This window comes from Chionomys nivalis, chromosome 6 (assembly GCF_950005125.1).
Source record: "Chionomys nivalis chromosome 6, mChiNiv1.1, whole genome shotgun sequence".
Lineage (NCBI taxonomy): Eukaryota > Metazoa > Chordata > Mammalia > Rodentia > Cricetidae > Chionomys > Chionomys nivalis.
The window spans coordinates 73450697-73456696 of NC_080091.1; positions in this window are offsets into that span (position 1 = coordinate 73450697).

The window sequence follows — 6000 nt, forward strand, 5'->3', positions numbered from 1 at the left end:
GGAGTGAGCCCGACTGGCATGCTGACCCATTTACCGCACAGTTGCTGTAGAGCCTCACGAGATCTGTGTCTATCGGCCCAGAAGATAAGTACGTATAGGTTAAAGAAATGAGGAAAGCAGGTCAGTACGGGACAGCCTGTGGGAAAGCGCCATGTTCAAGGTCGTTTTGAGGTATTCCGATTCAAACCTTTTACCAGCATTCCTCTCCCTGTATCTCCGCTTTCTCCTTCTCATTGGACCACTCCTGTCTGTACAAACACACTGTCCATCCAGCCCCTGTCGCAGAACAGAGGGCCCTGTAGCCATATTTCCTACACCAGTTTTACTCCTTTAGTGGTCAAATCTGGAAAAGAATAGCCTACACTTGCTGCTGATGGCTCTCCTATCTTCTCTTTCTTCTGAAACACTGCTCTAAACCTGGACACACACCGTGAAATCCAGGGGTCAGTTCCAAGCGGTCTCACACGACCTGTACCCCCTTACGCTTGTTCTAAGCTTCTTTATCTACCTCTCTGGCCTCTTCATCTTGGACGGCCTCCAAAGCCTTTGATCTTGGCCTCATCCCCTCCTTTGATGATTTCATTTCCTCCGGTGGCTTAAAAAGACTCTTCATCACCTCGTGACCCACAGATGCACACACCCAGCCCAATTCTAATGTGCTCCAGCTGAACACAGCCAAACCAACCTTCAAACTCCCCATTTGGATGTCTAGTAATCACCTCGACTGTATGTTGAGATGTAATCTGAGCTCTTTTTCTTCCTCCTTTCCCCATCTTTCTCCACCCACCCTTCTCCATCTCATCAAAAGCCATCCTCTATTCCCAATGGCCCAGGCCAATGACTTCTCAGTCATCTTCGGCCCACCTCTTTCTCTCACACCTCAAGCCACTGTGGCAGGAAAGCACATGCCTTGAAAACAAAGTGGATTTAGTGACACATATCTGTAATACCGGCACTCGCGGGATTGAAACAGGACGGCTGTGAGTTCAAAGCCAACATGGGCTACATAGTAAATACAATGCAAGCCAGGGCTACATAGCAAGACCCTGACTTAAATGGAGGGGGTACGTGTGTGTGTGTGTGTGTGTGTACACACGTGTACTCATGGGTGCACACATGCTTGTATATCTAAGAATTTCAGTATTTCAGTTCTGGAGATGGATCATGGTTAAGGGTGTACAACAATGTGATTGTATTTAATGCTACTGAAAATAGTTAAAACAATGAATTTTCTTCAGAATATTGCTATAGCTTGCATCCTGACTATCCCACCAAAGTCTGGGAAGTGAAGGCCTGATTCTATCTGTGGTATTGCTGAAATGCGCTGTAGGTAGAGAGGAGGGGACCTAGGAGGAAACTGGGCTATTGGGAGTGTGTTCTTGAAATAGTTATTGGAACCTCAACCCCTCCTCTTCCTTTCTCTTTAAAGCTGACTAACATACTTCCCCTCCCCATAGACAAATAACACCCCACCCCCACACATACAGTCCGACTCCCCCCCCCATCTCATCTGTGACTGCTGTGGCCAAACCGCTGTTATCTCACCTGGCGGCTTCCTATTTGCACCCTGACCCCTCTACAGTGTGTTCTCAGCACAGTGGTCAGAGCAACCTCTTTTTGAACCTGTCAGACTCTGTTACTCTTTGTCTGCAAACTCAATGGCTGTCCATCATTCAGAGCTGCAGTCACCATTCTCACGGTAGCCTAGGAAGCCCTCCATGATTGGCCTCCTTTGGTCCCTCACCTCTCCACCAGATTCCTGCTCACTTCCCTCCAGTCCCCAGGCCCCTACAGGCTCCTGCAGCACATCAGGCCTCAGCCCCCACTGGCTGCTTCTGGAGCACATCAGGCCAGCTGTGGGCACAGACTCTTGGCTTTGGTTTAGCCTAAAGTGTCTTCCCCCAGGCTCGGTAGCATCAGGGCCCGGCAGTCCCTCCGAGCCTTTGCTCATGTCTCGCCTTGAAGTGTGTGTCCACTATTACTGCCAGCTGGGGCGTCACCCAGAAACTTCTTCCTCTGCTCTGGCTTCATTCTCTCCTTTCCACATACTATGCAATTTACTTTTTTTCTTTTAGCTTTCTGCCTTCCCTTTAGAAAGTCAGCAGAGGTTTTTGGGTTTTTTTTTTCTATTGGGCTTATAGTTATTTCCTAAGAGATTAGAACAGTTCTTCAGAAATGTAAATGGTAAAGTAAATATTTTTGGATAAGTGAATGAGTGAATGTATTTGAAGGAGCATCAAATTGTAAGCTTGCTGAGAACATGTTTCGGGGCTGGCAAACTGCCCTTGGCAACTGAGTACAGATACAGATGGAAACAGTGAGTCTGAGGACACGGAGGATTAGGGTGTGAAAGTCTTTGAAGCAGAGGAGGCCCAGGCCTGAGGTCTTTCCTCCTTGCTGTGGTGGGTTGTGAACAGAGAGTAGAGAGGGACCATTAAAAAGACTAAGGTATGGCTGACTGCGCTCAGCCGAGAAACACAGGCAATGGTGTAGTCAGGTATGCTAGGACCATATCTGGCCTCGCTTTTTAAATCTGACCTAAAATATTTAATGTAATAAAAGCTAAGACTATTTACTTTACATGGTTTCTATATTTTCCTATTACCAAAATGTTTAAACTTTAAAAATCTATAAATTAAAAGAAGACAAACCCGGAAAGTTGAACAAGGCTATGATTAGGTAGGCAGCTGTTCTAGGACCGTGTACTTAGACATGATTTTTAGTGATGAATACAAGCAGGTTTTATTTCTTTAATTCATCTACCATCTTATGCTTTTATGATTCATCTTCTCCATTACCCTCAATAAGAAACCCACCTATTGTTTCTGCTCCCTGATCTTCTCATGTCTGTCAGGCCACCACAGAAACTTAGGGTTCTTTTCTAGACCCATCTGTATAGCCAATCGGCCATCATTTTGTTCCCTTCCTGTATAGCCAAATGCTCATCAGTCAGTCTGTCCTATCCTGTATAACCAATTGAGCCATCAAACTGTCCCATCCTGTATAACCAGTCGGCCATCAGTCTGGCCCATCCTGTATATCCAATCAGCCATCAGTCTGTCCCAGCTTCTCAGCTTTTCCCTTCTTTTCCATTTTGTCATCCACCTTGTTCCAGCTTTCACCAAATCACATGCACATTAGTGCATCCATTCACCTGCTCTCACCACGACCTTGTGGAAAGGACGCACCTTACAGACGTGGATCACGAACCACAGAGAGGTTGCGTGAGACCAAAGAGGAACAATACACATTGAAAGTTAAAGGGAGAGCAAAAGAGGAAGAACAGACCTTACAGGTTAAGGGCTCTGTCTGCAGGTAAGGCGGTCAATGGGTTCCTGACTGTCCCTTGTAAACCCTTTCAAGTTAAGGCTTCTACTTATAATTAAGAAAAAGTCCCTGTTTGCCCTGTGTTTGACCAAGGCTTCTGTTTGTAATGAAGAATAAGTTCCTGTTTCTTAGATCTGATGGAAACTGCATCCTCATTCAGAAGGTGTAAAACCTTACCCTTGTCCTTCCCTCTTACTGTACAGCAGCCAACTCTCTCACCTCGATAGACACCTTTCCTCTCCTATAAAAGGAATTTCAGGAGGTCAGCAAGAGCTGCGCTCTCAAATTCGAATTTAGGGTCATTCCTGGATGCACCCCAAAATACGGCTTTCTTTAATTGTACAGTCGTGCATTTGGTCTTTTCTCCTCTCGATTCTCAGGTTTAACAGTTACTCCCTAGGAGAGTCAAAGAGCTACTCTGTAGAGATGCAGGACCTGAAGCTAAGTTTGTACCTGACTCTGCCCTGTGCTGTCTCTTCCTGTCATCCTGTGGTCCCTAAGGCGGCCTTTGCCAGTAGCTCGCTGTCTTCACTAGAACTCTGCCCTTCGTCATCAAGTCTTCTCCACTCGGCTTTGTTGTCCGCCACTCCTGCCGCATCCCCTGTCCCACTCACTCTGCTCTCACTTCTGAAAAGACCTCCCGTTACAATCCACTCCCATCTTTCTGTGGCTCCCCAAAGCACGTGTCATCTGTCCTGGGCTGTGCTGCTTGGTGAGGTCCCACTCTAAATGCCCATCTCTTTGTGTAGGCTTTACTTTTCTCGGGTATCTCAACCTCTGTGTTATTGCCGTTCACACCCGATGGTTCTTTACTGTGGAGGTCCTTTCTGTGTAGCACCCCTAGTGCATAGAACAGCACACAGCAACAAGGCCTCCTCCCCGCTGACACCCACACCACTATCACCCTCCAGCTGTGAAAATCAAAACATTTCCACACACTATACAATGTCCCGCAGGGGTAAAAGTTATCCTGAGTTGAGAGCAACTATGTTTTAAGTACTTTCATAAGTCTTTCTGTTCCAAGGGACTGTATCCCACACCTTGCTTTGCTGTTTCATGGATCCTGATCAGTACCTGACATGTAGCAAGATCTCCGTAAGTAGCAGCTAAATAGGACCTGGCTGGTCTTCTCACCGTTGCAGTAGCCCTGCCATAGAGGATCTCAGGCCTTGATGCCTCACACAGAGACAACCCAGGACCTTTGACTGGCTGATCATGTGGAAGAGCAAAGCTGAAAGATGGCTTTGGGAACACTAACTAGCATCTGTGTTGGGCCTCAAGCCTAAGACTTCATTCCAGATCTCCGTAAAAACAAGAGTCGAGAAACGCTTATCCAAAATTAAACACAGACGCTGGTCTGATAGTGGTGTGTTATCACCCAAAACCATGAAATGCTAAACAGAATTATTTCAGTGTTACCCATTTTTTATTAGGATTAGCATATGGAGTCAAAGAAGACATGACTGATCCGTTATCTTATAGCAAAGAGATGATTCTTGATAACTAATCAAGAGCTTCATTTGGAGGTAATGAACACAACTAACAAAACCTATCTCCTAGGAATGGCTGTTCCCGACTTCTACCAACATGCCCCTTACCCTACACCTGGCAGTGTGTACAAATTACTACAGTCTACACCAGGCAGATGTGCCCACCTCTTTAGACAGATGGAAAAAAAGAGCCAAGGAAGCCAACGGAGTCCTCAGCCTCCACAGCCCCTCTTGTTTGAGCCCCTACAGGGTCCCTGACTGAGAGAAGATGTCTCCTTAACATCTGGGAGGACCTGGGGTTTATAAGACAGTACAAGAGAGGCCTATGGTGGGTGCTGTGGTGAGGGGCACTTACAGGTGTATGAGCCTGACTCCTGTACTAGTCAGGACTAGTAGGGAGGTTGGCTCCTGTAACCTTGGAGACCAGCAGGTCCAAGGCCTGTGGGCAGGAAGCTCAGGAGCTAGTCTGAGCCCAAGGGCAGCCCGCAGGCAGAATTCCTTCTTGCTCAGGACTGGTCAGATTCACCTATCACCTTCCTTCGTGAGGCTGACGTTCCCACAGAGGATAAACCTCCCTAATTTAAAATACACCCATTTAAACATCAATCTCACCAAAGACATTTTCACAGAAGCATCCAGGATATCTGAGCCGATTTTATCCAGGTGCCCTGGCCCAGCCACAATGACTCATAGCGTTAGCAATCACAGCGATTTAAGTACAGAGCATGGAAGGTGGCTCAGGGAGTGAAGTGAATGCTCTTTAAGACCTGAGTTTGATTCCCGAACTGATTCAGCAAGTGCGCCATGACACACACACGTGCCCACAATACATCATATATATACAATAAAATAAAGAAATAAAATGTAACAGCAAAGAGATAAATGCATTTCAAAACATACAATTCTGAAAAAGAAATCGCATTGCTAGCCTGCAGGCGGGATATCTGGACCCCAATTCACAGCTCCACAGAGTCAGTACGGTGGCCTGGAAACCCAGTCACTTTCCCCCTGGCATCTGCAGTTTGGAATCTGGGAGAAAGGCTTTTCAACACTCCTTATTTTTCCTGATTCGGTAACAAAGACAATTGCCTGCACATGAAGGTACCACCTACCCTGCTGCCACTGTAGTTATGAAAAGGTTCTGGCCTCTTTCTCCCAAGACCGAATGCAGTTGTGAGCCAAG